Source organism: Triticum dicoccoides, chromosome 4B (genome assembly GCF_002162155.2).
Source record: "Triticum dicoccoides isolate Atlit2015 ecotype Zavitan chromosome 4B, WEW_v2.0, whole genome shotgun sequence".
Classification (NCBI taxonomy): Eukaryota; Viridiplantae; Streptophyta; class Magnoliopsida; order Poales; family Poaceae; genus Triticum; species Triticum dicoccoides.
The window spans coordinates 139,218,973-139,231,431 of record NC_041387.1 but is presented as its reverse complement, the minus strand read 5'-3'; positions in this window follow the sequence as shown (position 1 = coordinate 139,231,431).

Sequence of the window (12,459 nt, the reverse complement as noted above, 5' to 3'; positions counted from 1 at the left end):
AATTTAAAAAATATGTTCAAAAAGTGCGGGTGCGGGGGGCCGGGTGCTCTGGCGGTGGAGCGGGGGAGGGTTGCGATGGGTGGAGCTAGCGGGGGAGGGTGCGGGTGCGATCGAGATGGAGGGGGATCGAGATCGAGATGGAGGGGGAAGCGAGATCAAGTGTCCTCATGAATTCAAAAAGTGCCCATGAAATTTAAAAATATTCATGATATCAAAAAGTGCCCATGAAATACAATCGAGAAATGAAGACTACGATTTAAAGTGCCCATTAGTAGTTTTGCAAAAAAAAAGAATAAAACAAAATTTACAGTAATGGCGCACTGCCTGCTTGGTGCGCCATTAGTAGTTATAGATAGTAATGGCGCATGATGGACCAGATGCGCTATTAGTATGTATGGGAAAATGAAAAAAAACATTCATACTAGTGGCGCACCCTGTTTACGGTGCGCCATTAGTGTCTTCCACACTAATGGCGTATCACAAGCAGGTGCGCCATTAGTATATAGTAGTGGCGCACTGCTTCCACGGTGCGCCATTAGAATCAATCCTATCTATAGCCCTTTTCCTAGTAGTGAAGCTGGAATCTGCAAGCATTCAATTCAAAAGAGAAGACAAAGTAATATGGTCTCTAAGTTAAATAAACAATCATGCATATGAGAGCCACTAAATATTTTCAATACGGTCTTCTACTCTCGACCCCAAAAGGAAAGAAAAGAAAATAAAACTATTTACACGGGAAAGCTCCCAACAAGTAAGAAGAAGAACGAGAAATCTTTTTGGGTTTTCATTTTAAGTCTACTACAAGCATGGAAAGTAAACTAACTAATTTTTTGGGTTTTTCTTAAGGTTTATCAAACACACAAGAAGAAAGGTAGAAAAATAAAATTAAACTAGCATGAATAATACAATGAAAGAGTATGAGCACCGACAGCTAGAATAGTGTGTGAACATGAATGTAAAGTCGGTGAGAAATACGTACTCGCTACAAAAAAAAGACACATCCGTGACATTTTGGGCCAAACGAATTTTTTTCTGTCATAAATATGACACTTCTATGACGATAATTGTGACAAAACCCGGTATCATCATAGATGTGGTGGGCTCCTACTTCTATGACAAAAAATCATGACCGAAAATGGGCTTTTCATCCTGGGCGGGCTGGAGACGCAGTTGCATGACATTCTTTGGGCCGTCCATGATGGAAAAACCCGTGGTAGAAGCAAGGGCGAGGAAAAATTCGGGGATTTCCCGGTTACGGTGGGCAATCGGGGGCCGAGCGATGCGCGTTTCTCTCATACACGTATGCGCGTGTGTGTGAGGCGTTGGCTCTAACTGAACCCGAGCGAGGCGTTGGGCTCTAACTGAACCCGAGCGATTGCACTGCAGGCTACGCGTTACTGAACCCGAGTGATCGATCGATGGCTGTTAACTAAACCCGATCGAGCGATTCCTTCGCTACTGCTGCTAACTGAAGCCGATCAATACTGCCTCTGGGATAAACAGTGAGCGTTGCGGGGGGGTTTGGATGAACAGTGAGCGGTGGCGTTGCCTCTAGATGAACAGGAGCCCATGGTGTGGAGGGCTGGAGGAACAGTAGCCCGTGGAGGGGTGGTTGAACAGTAGCCGATGGAGCAGCGCGCGGTGGAGGCTGGATGAACAACAGCCCATGGAGGCTGGAGGAGGTCGACGGTAGCCCGTGGAGGCTGGAGGAGGTCGACGGTAGCCCGTGGAGGCTGGAGGAGGTCAACGGTGGAGATGAACAGTACCTCGTGGAGTCCTGTTTTGCGGTACGCCACACCCCTCCCGATGAACAGGACCCCCGTTTCGACCGTAGCTCTCCAACACAAGTCCGTTTCGTCCGTTTTGCGGTACGCCACACCCCTCCCGATCAACAGGACCCCCTTTTTAATCGTAGGAGGTCCGTTTCCTCTGTTTTGCGGTACGCCACAGCCCTCCTGATCAACAGGACCCCTGTTTCGAACGTGGCCGGTCGAACACAAGGCCGTTTCCTCCGTTCTGTGGTACACCAGGCCTCGTTTCCATCGCATGTTCCGTCCAAGCCCTCCCGATGAACATGACGACGCATTCCGTTCCAACCCAACCGGTTGGCTCCCACGTGTTTCGTTGCCTCCCGATGAACACGACGCATTCCGTTGCCTCCCCATGAACACGACGCATAATGTTGCCTCCCCATGAACACGACGACGACGCTGTTTCTCCGTTCCGACCCAGCCATGTACATGAGGCCTGGTCGTACGTATCCGCGAGTAGGCATTCGAGACCCCGCCCATATGTACGTACGTGGTCGTATTTTCTTTCTTGCACCCTGGCCGTTGTACGTACGTGTACATGCTATGTGTGCGCCTCTACTATGACACGTGCGTGCCTCTACATCGACCAGTATGTATGTACACGTTCGCGACCAGAATGACAATGCTATGTACACTTCGACCAGGTGGGTCCCGACTGTCAGGCACTTCCTTGCCTGCGAAGATGTAGCTGGTGGGTCCCAGTAGTCAGGGGGCGAATCGTTTTTTTTACCCGGACGCACTTCCTTGCGTGCGAAGATGTAGCTGGTGGGTCCCAGCAGTTAGGAGGAAACATTTTTTTCACGAAATATGGTGGCCCGTTCGGTGGGTCCCTGCTGTCAGGTGGAGGAATAATTATTTTGCGTGTAATAAGGAGGCACTTCCTTGCTGCGGTCGTGGACCCAGCTGTCAGCCTCTCCACGTACAGTCCACGTCCGATGGAAGCCGTTCCTTGACCACGTTGACTACACCGCGCCGAGAGCACCCGGGCGGTGGACGACGACGAGGCCTAGGAAGGGGACGACGCGGAGCCGGGGAAGATGCGGCAGTGAATGCCCACGCGTAGAGGGGTACGAGGGTTTACTGGTTCGCTACGGTGTGAGGCTGTCGTCGCTGCAGAATAACAGGGGGTGTGGGTGAGTAAAGGGATGGCCTGGCCAGCGGTGGGAGTAGTAGGGGGCGGTGAGGCCTCCGCCGCATCGCAGCCGGCCACGGGAGGCAGGAGCACGAGGCACGACCGGCGCTGGTTTGGGCGGCTGGAGCAAGAATACCATAGGTTGAAGAAGCACTACGGCCGTTGGATGGACATCGTACAGTCACTGGAGCTAGAATCGTGCATATTGACTAAGTTGACAAAGTCCTCCATCCCCGTCAACTTAGAAGGCCCACAAGTCAGCCTGCCACTATACTGGGTCCCAGCTAACAGGGGGAGTATTCATTTTTTGTTGTGCGTAATAAGGAGGCACTTCCTTGCGTGCGAAGATATAGCTGGTGGGTCCGAGCTGTCAGCGGTGGTAACATTTTTTTCGCAAAATACAGAGGCCCTTTCCGTGGGTCCCTGATGTCGGGTGGAGGAATCATTATTTTGCGTGTAATAAGGAGGCATTTCCTTGCGTGCGGCCGTGTACCCAACTGTCGGCCTCTCCACGTACAGTCCACTTCAGATGCATGTCGGTCGTTGACCATGTTGACTAGGCCGCGCCGAGAGCACCAGGGCGGTGGACGACGGCGAGGCCTAGGAAGGGAACGACACGGAGGCAGGGAAGACTCGGCAGTTGTTTCCCACGCGGAGGGGAGTATGAATGTACGAGGGTTTACTAGTTCGTCTGTCGCCGCCGGAGAACAACATCAGGCGTGGGTGAGTAGAGGGATGGCTAGGCCAGCGATGGGAGTACAGTGGGGCGGTGAGGCCTGTGCAGCGGCACAGCCGGCCGCGAGGAGGAGGGAGCAGGCAGTCCCGCCGGCGCTTGTTTGAGCGGCTGGAGCAGGAAGAGCAGAGATTGAAGAAGCACGACGGCCGTTGGATGGACATCCAATAGTAACTGCTTGTGCGTCAACCTATTTTTTAGGAAAGCCTCAAATCTGTAGAAAATAGCATACATCCCATCTGCCATTATTTCTAATAATGTACAGCTCATTTGCTAATTCTTAAGGTTTTTTTGGAGCCCATATTCTTTTTGTTAGCATTACAGCCCATATTGTGGCCACGGTCAAAAAATTATACGAAATTTTGCATATTTTGGTGTGGTCCGAACTGTTTTTAATCCCGAAATTTTGACTCACATTCAATCTGATTTTAAAAATAAATGTATATCAATATAAAATCCAACAAATTCTCCACACACAAAAATTAATGTAATTTAAAATCTCGAAATGAAAAAAAAGGTATTTGAAACTAACTGTCGGTTTGATGTGTTTTAAAAATGTACAACCCATTTCTCATTACTGATGGGCCATTTTCTCGGCTAGCCGAATGAAAGCTCTCCTCGTCTTGAAAGATTTGCAGCCCAATAGGCGTGACAAAGCGACTTACTTGGCAAATCACAAAAAAACTGGGCTGTGGTCGTGGACCCAGCTGTCAGCCTCTCCACGTACAGTATTCTTCTGATGGAATGTCGTTGACCACATTGACCATGCCGCGCCGAGAGCACCAAGGCGGTGGACGACGGCGAGGCCTAGGAAGGGGACGACGCGGAGCCGGGGAAGACGCGGCAGTGGATGCCCACGCGGAGAGGAGTACGAGGGTTCACCGGTTCGGCTGCGGTGTGAGGCTGTCGTCGCCGCAGGGCCTGGCTAGCGGTGGGAGTAGTAGGGGGCGATGAGGCCTCAATGATAGCACAGCCGGCCACTGGAGGTAGGAGCGGGCGGTCTCCCCGGCACTGGTTTGGGCGGCTGGTGCAAGAAGAGCAGTGATTGAAGAAGTAGCAAGACCATTCAATTCAAATCCAACGGTTACTGCTGCTAGAATCGTTTGTTGACTAAGTTGACAAGCCCTGCGTACGCGTCAACTTAGTAGGCCCACAGGTCAGCCTCCCAACCGGTGCGCCCCAGATGTCAGTGGGAGGAATCATTTTTTTTGCGTAATAAGGAGGCAGTTGATTGTGTGCGGCCAGGCCAGCGGAGGGAGTAGGGTGGGCCGGGGAAGCCTGTGCGACATCATAGCGGGCCACAAGAGGAGGGAGTAGGCAGTCCCGCCGGCGCTAGTTTAGGCGGCTGGAGCAGGAAGATCAGATATTCAAGAAGCACGTCGGCCGTTGGATGGACATTCAACAATCATTGCTGCTAGAATCATGTGTTCACTGACAAAGCATTGCGTAAACAAGTCAGCCTCGAAATATGTGGTGTGTACAGTCCATTTGCTATTATTTTTATAATTTTTACTCATTTTATAATTCATATGGAATTTATTGCAGCCTGTTTTCCATTTTTAGAACTGCTGGCCATTTTCTGGTCAGTACCAGGGTCAAAAAATTAACTAAATATGTGGGAAATTTTGAAAATTTGCAAATTTTTGCTGGGGAATGAAATATTCTTAATCCAAAAATTAATAGCCATACTAAAACAAATTTAAAAATAAATTAGTACTATGTCATGTTAAATCCAATGAAATACGTATAAGATATCAGTGAAGAACAAAAACAAAAAAAGAAACTAATGTCCCATTTGCTATAAAATTTTTCGAATTTTCAACCCCTTTTGATATTACTTTTAACAGACATTCACCATACTCTTTGGCCAGGACGGAATGCATCCCTCCTCATCTTGAAAGATTTGCAGCCCAGTAATTCGGAGAAAACAAATAGGCCTAGCTTGGGTATTCTTCAAAAAGAAATACCAGACTACCTATTTTCCCAAAGAACTGGTGCATGAGCATTTAGCTTTATTTATTTATTAACTTATTTATGTTTAGGCGACCATGAGCATGTACCTGGGCCGGATTCATGTGAGAGCCTCCCTTCCAATTAATTATGGGCTTCTCTATTGGGCCTTCATCAGTGGGCTGCATGTTATCAACAAGTGGAAAATGTGTTCCGTATGAAAAATAGTATGAGCTATGTACGGTACAGGGCACTAAAGGATCGAACCGTGCAATGACTTCCAAAACATTGTGTTTGTCGTTCTAACAACACATTTATTCAACCAACAGACGAAATATACTACTGATTGTACATTGAAAACAGCAGCAGCAGCAACCAGGGCTGGGGGTGCAACAAAAGCAGTAAGCAGGCCAGAAGAGTGAAGGCGCAACTCTCTCTTCCAAACCAAACATCAGCCATCATTACAAAAGGGCTACCAAAAAAGAACAAGTGTATGCATGAAACTAAATAAAGATCCTACTACACCAAGTGTACGCATCTAACTAACTGGCTCAGTTAGACATTACTATTTATTAAGCTGTGGAGATTGGCTGACATCTTGAACCAGATGGGTGCCTGACGGGGGAAACTCCAGCCAGCAGGTCGAAGTCTGATACTTGCGATCCTCTCTCCTACTTTGGGCTGCAGAGCGTGGCCGCACATATCAGGTATGGTGCATGCAGAGACGCATAGTACGTTGTGTACACGCAGTTTTGCCTGATGAATGAAACCGCGCTGCCATCATGATCCTTGCCGTTGGTTATCTCCTGGTTAATCGGATGATTCAGTCCGACAAACAGAGAGCATGTACCAAGGCTACTTACCAGCCTCCAGTCAAAAATTCCTGAAGGCCCAGAGAAGTTGGGATCCTGCTCAAAGACCTTTCAGTGACTGTGATTGTATTCCGCAAAACAACATGTCCGGTACATGCGAATGATCATCAATCTTTCGCCATCGTCTGATCGAGCCAGGAACCCCCTGCAACTGCCATGCCACTTTTCTTTGAAAGGTTCTGGGATTAGGAAGGGTAGGGACACCAGGCGGCCTACAACATCATATCAAGTTGGAGTCAAATAAAAAGGGGCTCTTGATTTAGTCAATCTTAAGAACAGCATGTTATGAGCATGAATATTTTTTTAGTAAATGTTGACAGTAATATAAGAAAGCCATCATGATATCATAGGAAAGTAACATACTGCTGTAACAGCCGTTTGTAACGATGACTGGAGTAGGCAGGCAATACGTCCAGCCATAGAAGGAGTCGACAGCATAAATGAAGCCCTTGTGTTCAATGGCATCAGAGAACCATGGAGGATGTATGATCTTGCGATGGACGTGCAGATTTATTCACTTACCGCAGTGACCTGTCAGATAGGCGAGACCGCAGTTGAAGAACACAATTAGCCTGAAGTCTTTATAATTCGTAGATCTTGTGGGCACTTGGCAGATTACAACCTTGAGCAAATCAAACTTGCTATCATGTTGGCTACTGTAAGATTCCGAGTATTCTAGGCCGCGGTGCCAAAGTAGTGTAGTGTTAATCGAAGGAAGGGGGATCAATCGCCGGGTGTAGACCTCCACGAGCATCCAGCTGCCGCGACCGTCGACGAGCACCATCCAAGACGTGTTCATGCCGACCCAGTACATACCGTTAATGTAGTTGAGGCTGACGGGGATCGGATCACAGTCAAGGGGGTTCATGCTCGCCACCCTACGATTGTTATGCTACGTGACACGCTGTTTCTGAAGATCAGGCGGCATCAGCAAGCAAGGAGTTGGCTTAAAAAGCTCCGGCCTGAGGGCTTTGAGTAAATGGTACAGCCCCGACGAGCACGCGGCAAGCGGCATGGTACTGCGATTGTCCACACGCGAAATAATGAGCTTGATTACCTCTGTGGGGAGCGAATTCCAGCCACTCTTTCAGCGAACGATGCTCGGTTCTGCCATTGTTAGTGCTTGGTTTCGGACGAGGGGTGGAGGCGCCTTAGCGGGGATGGAAGACTGGATGAGATTATGTGCGGACAAACATGGAGAAGCGAATATGTGTTGAGGGAAGTGGACAGGTGATGATGACTACAGCATGCCACTTGACTTATGAGACACATACCAGCAGCGTAGGGTCATATCGATGCCAGACAACTTGCTTGAGTGATCACAGTACTGATACTCCCTACAGTACCTACTACACTACTATGCCCTAACTTGCTTGAGTAGAGTAGTAGAATAGGACTCTGCTCTACTACTAGCACCGGAGGAGTAGTATATTCTAATCTAAAATAGTTACAAACTTCAATGCCCGAGCGTGGAACGACTATGAACCATGCTCAAAGACCGTGTCTACATGGTGTTTGGACTTATATGCAAAAAAAATAGCAAGATGCCCATGCATTGCACGGCACACCATCATCACCAACTCGTTTTTTTCTCTACTCCTACTCCTAAAAGACTCAGTTGGTGATGATGGAGGCGAGGAGGCGTGTTCAGCCGGGCGTGCAGCGGACGGTGCAGCACTATCCGATTTGTTATAAAAAACAAAGAAGAGTAGTAGAGATAGAGACATAGGGAGGAGCACGAGGTTGTGGGAGATAAGGATGAACGAGGCAAGGCCTTATCTGTAAATGTGGAGAGAGGTGTGGGTATCTTTTGTAAAATTGTCATAGTTGGCTTTCTATCCATCAGATATATATCGGACGGTCTATATTACAACATGGCAGGCATACCATCATCACCAACTCGGTTTTCTATAAGAGTAGATATAGATAGATAGAGACTAAGGGTACTAGTAAGGACACCATCTACTGCTTCATGTGCTACTCCTACGCTCCATTCGGCGGCCGCAACGTCCCCTATAGCCACTCCCTCATGCGCTCCATTCGGCGGGCACTATTGAAATTTGGGGGGCGCGCACTCTCGCGACTGCTGGCAACCACGACTTCACCGACGACGACTTCTTCCCCGACCTCGGCAACCTCTTCCTCAACAACATGGGCGACAACCTCAACACCAACGGTGCTGCTCCTGTTGCACCGTATGTGTTTCTGTCCTTCCTGTTCGAAATCGTGGTAGAATTCATGTTTCTACTATGTATCCTACTACTATGCTAGTCCACATGATTAGTTTCATCTCTGTTATAGCTGTCATGATTTATTTTGTGCTTATTCGGATTAAATCTCGTAGTAACTTGCTCATATATTCAACTGGCGCAACGTCCCCTACAACCACTCCCGTTTCATGGACGGCCTGGTCGATGCCTCCAAGGAGCCCTTCGTCCACTGCTTTGAGTGCCCGATGCCGTTTTGTGGCTCGCTGGTGGACATGGTGCATCACCTCACGGATGCGTGCAGCGGTCACTGCTGGCCCTTGGCAGAGAACATCAAGTACGAGACATGCTACCCGTTCACCATGCCGGAGTCGCTAGAGGATCACTGCCGCCTGCTAGTCTCGGAGGAGGATGGCAGCGTCTTCCTCTTGATTGTGGGCACCGGCGAGGCCCGCGTAGGCCGCCGCCCCATCTCTGTAATGTGCGTCAGGGGCGACGCCACTGATGCTGACACTGACACGAGGCCGATGTACGAGTGCGTGGTCAGTGTTACTACCCCTCCGGGTCAAGTGGGCGGCGACACCGGCCTCATCAAACGAACTTGGACTCTGGGGAGCTAGGACTATCCCGCCAATGTGGACTTGGAAAACCCATGGCATCCTTTACCCGCCGACGCGGTGCACGGGGACTCCAAGGAGGTTCACCTGGACATACGCATTATCAAGTTAAATGTTGATCATCAGTCTTCGCTCAATGTAATCCGCTATCTAAGCATGTGGAGACTTGCATGCAGGATCTTGCTCTATTGGAGTAGCGCGCATGAATAAAAGTGTATCCGTTTATGGTTTAGTCTAGAATCTTCCATGTATGAGTTTTTACTACAGTACTGGTGAAAGACTTACGATGAACCATTTCTTACATCTCCTCTGCCCCCTTGCAAGTCATCCTAATTTAATCCCTTCGTCTAGGTGTATAAGGGCATGGTTAATATTACTTAATAGTATAGCCAACAAAAAGTGCCATGTCATCTGTAGCCAACATGTATAACAATCGATACTCAAAAACTAATTCTTAAAGATCATTTCTTGCAAATCACAATAAGTGTTATTTCTTCACAAGTTTTGGATGCAGGTTGAACAATTGAACGCTTTTGTTTGCAAAAGATACCTTTTTATCTATTTCACCCAGGTGTTTGTGAGCCCTAGAGATGAAATAATATCCGAAGAAACCTATCGATACACGTTCCACATGAGATGACCCCCACATCCTTTGTCAAAATAAACAACTCCCCGATCAATGCATTTCACTCTTCGGTGCAACGCACGGGCACCTTACTACTATAGATTAGTACGACCAAAAATTGAACTAACATTATATATAGTACAATAAATGCTGATGCATGTCACCTAAAATTATATCATTCAAAACTATGTTCGAATACGAATCCAACGATATAGTTTTTGTTGACATGCACTAACATTTTGTCAGTTAAATCTTCAGTCAAATTCAATGGGGGACTAATAAACCATGACCGATGTAGTACAAGTGTAGAGGGCGGCGCTGCACGGGAGTCTCACCTCTCACCCCGCTCGTGGCGCGGCAGTAAAGCCGTCATATCACAAAACCCAACCACTCCCAGTAATAAGTGGCCTGGTAAAATAAACGGACAAGGAACCATCACATCCCTCCGTCTTTTTTGCATTTCATCTCTCTGCATTTACTTTCTCTGGTTCATCTCGCACACTCGATCCCTAGCTACTACTCCTAGGGCCAGTTCTTTTGGCGGCTTCCCAACTTTTCCCATAAGACTAGTCACAGTGAAGAGTAACAATAAGGCGCCTCACTCATTTATTTGGGCTTCTAAACTACTACTCCGTCCTGGTTTATTCCTCACCATTGTAATTTGTGCTAAATTTTGACCAAAGATTTAACTGATAAAATGTTACTCCCACCGTCTAGGTGTGTAAGTCATCTTACGAAAACCAATAATCCCAAAACACTTAGGCGCGGTGCATTAACTTCTACCTCGTTTGTTTCTTGACATATCAACCAATAAGAGATAAAGAGTGTGCATGCTTTTAATGACTTGAGATATCAAACACGACATGCAGTGGTTAGTTCATTGCATGCAATACTATTAATTAGCAAATAAACAATAACATTTCTTGTTTTCTCCTCCTCCTTGGTCACGGTGCACAGCCTAAGATGACTTACTCACCTAGACGGATGGAGTAGTGCATGTGACATGCACTAACATTTCATTAGTTAAATTTATGATCAAAATTTGACACAGATTACAATGGGGACCAATAAACCAGGACGGAGGTAGTAGTTATGGGATTACTAATATAGAAGCCTAAAAGAACTGGCCCCTGGTACTCCTACTAGTAGTAGTACTCAAGTTGGAATTCCAATTGCACGACACAAGTTGTTAGGCAAAAAATTCGATACAGGGTGTAGGAAGCGGTTTGGGAATTTGCATGCCTTTCCAACCAGTGAGATACTCCGTACAAAGTACGACAGAGAAATAACCACAGAGAAGGAAGCTAAAAGTAAACAATCAAACGAGCATTTTTGCATTTGTTTTGCATTGAATCGTTTCACAAGCTTGACTAGTGTTGTTTTTCTACTTTTACAAAAACCGCATCGTAATATTAAAATGTGCATTTGCACGTACATAAGTAATAGTAGTACTCCCTCCATCTAGGTGTATAAGTCTTCCCTCCTTCTTGGTCACGGTGCACAACCAAAGATGACTTATTGACCTGGACGGAGGGAGTAGCACAGTCAGCAAGCATATATCGAGAGAGACGTGTAGTGCGATAGTATATAGTAAAGTTTGTGCTATATGCACGTACTTGCAAAATGCGTACGAATACACAAGGTTTCCAAACTTTCCCTTTTACATACTTAATTAAGGACGCTAAAAATTCCTGAACGTTCGGGATTTATCATTTGCATCCCAAAACTAATGAGATCGCGTTACGAAACAAAAATTATACTCCTCCTAAAAGCCACGGCGCTCGAAGGAGCGCTTGTGGCGCGCCACGAGTGCCCTGGTGCACGGTCGTTTCCCAGCGCGCTGACACAACGCCTCTTCCTCAGCCTCGCAACTCGCGAGGTGCTGATTGGTAGCCTGCCGACGGGCGAGCGTGATCTCACCGATGTGGTGATCCGGCGCCAATAGGTACTCCTCCTCGCTGGAAGCATGCACCCGGTCCACGTACCGCCAAGCGTAGATGAGGCGCTTGCGCCCGACTGCACTCAGGGCGTCGACACGAGCGTCCTCCACCACCCTCACGGCCCTCGCACGAGCCTTCTGCCAAAGATCCAATTGCCTGACTCTCTCGGACACGACATAGGCCTCCTAGGCAGCTTGTTCCGCAGTGCGCTTCTCTTCCTCGGCCTTCTTCTCCGCCTCTATTTTGGCGCGCTCTGCTGGAGGCAAAGCCTCCCACAAGGCGACATCCATTTCTTTCCAAAGCTCCTCAAGGCTGGGGGGGGGGGGCTCGGCGGGCGGCGCGGCGTTCTCCTCGTAGCGGGGAGCCGACACGTCCTCCAACATGTGTGCTGGCGAGATTGGGAACGCCGACGCGTCCACCTTGACGCATCGCAGCGAGGAGCGGTACGCCGACGCGTCCTCCTCGACTAGTGGCGGCGAGGAACGGAACGGCGATGCGTCCACCTTGACGCGTCGCGGCGAGGAGCGGTACGCCGACGCGTCCTCCTCGACTAGTGGCGGCGAGGAACAGAA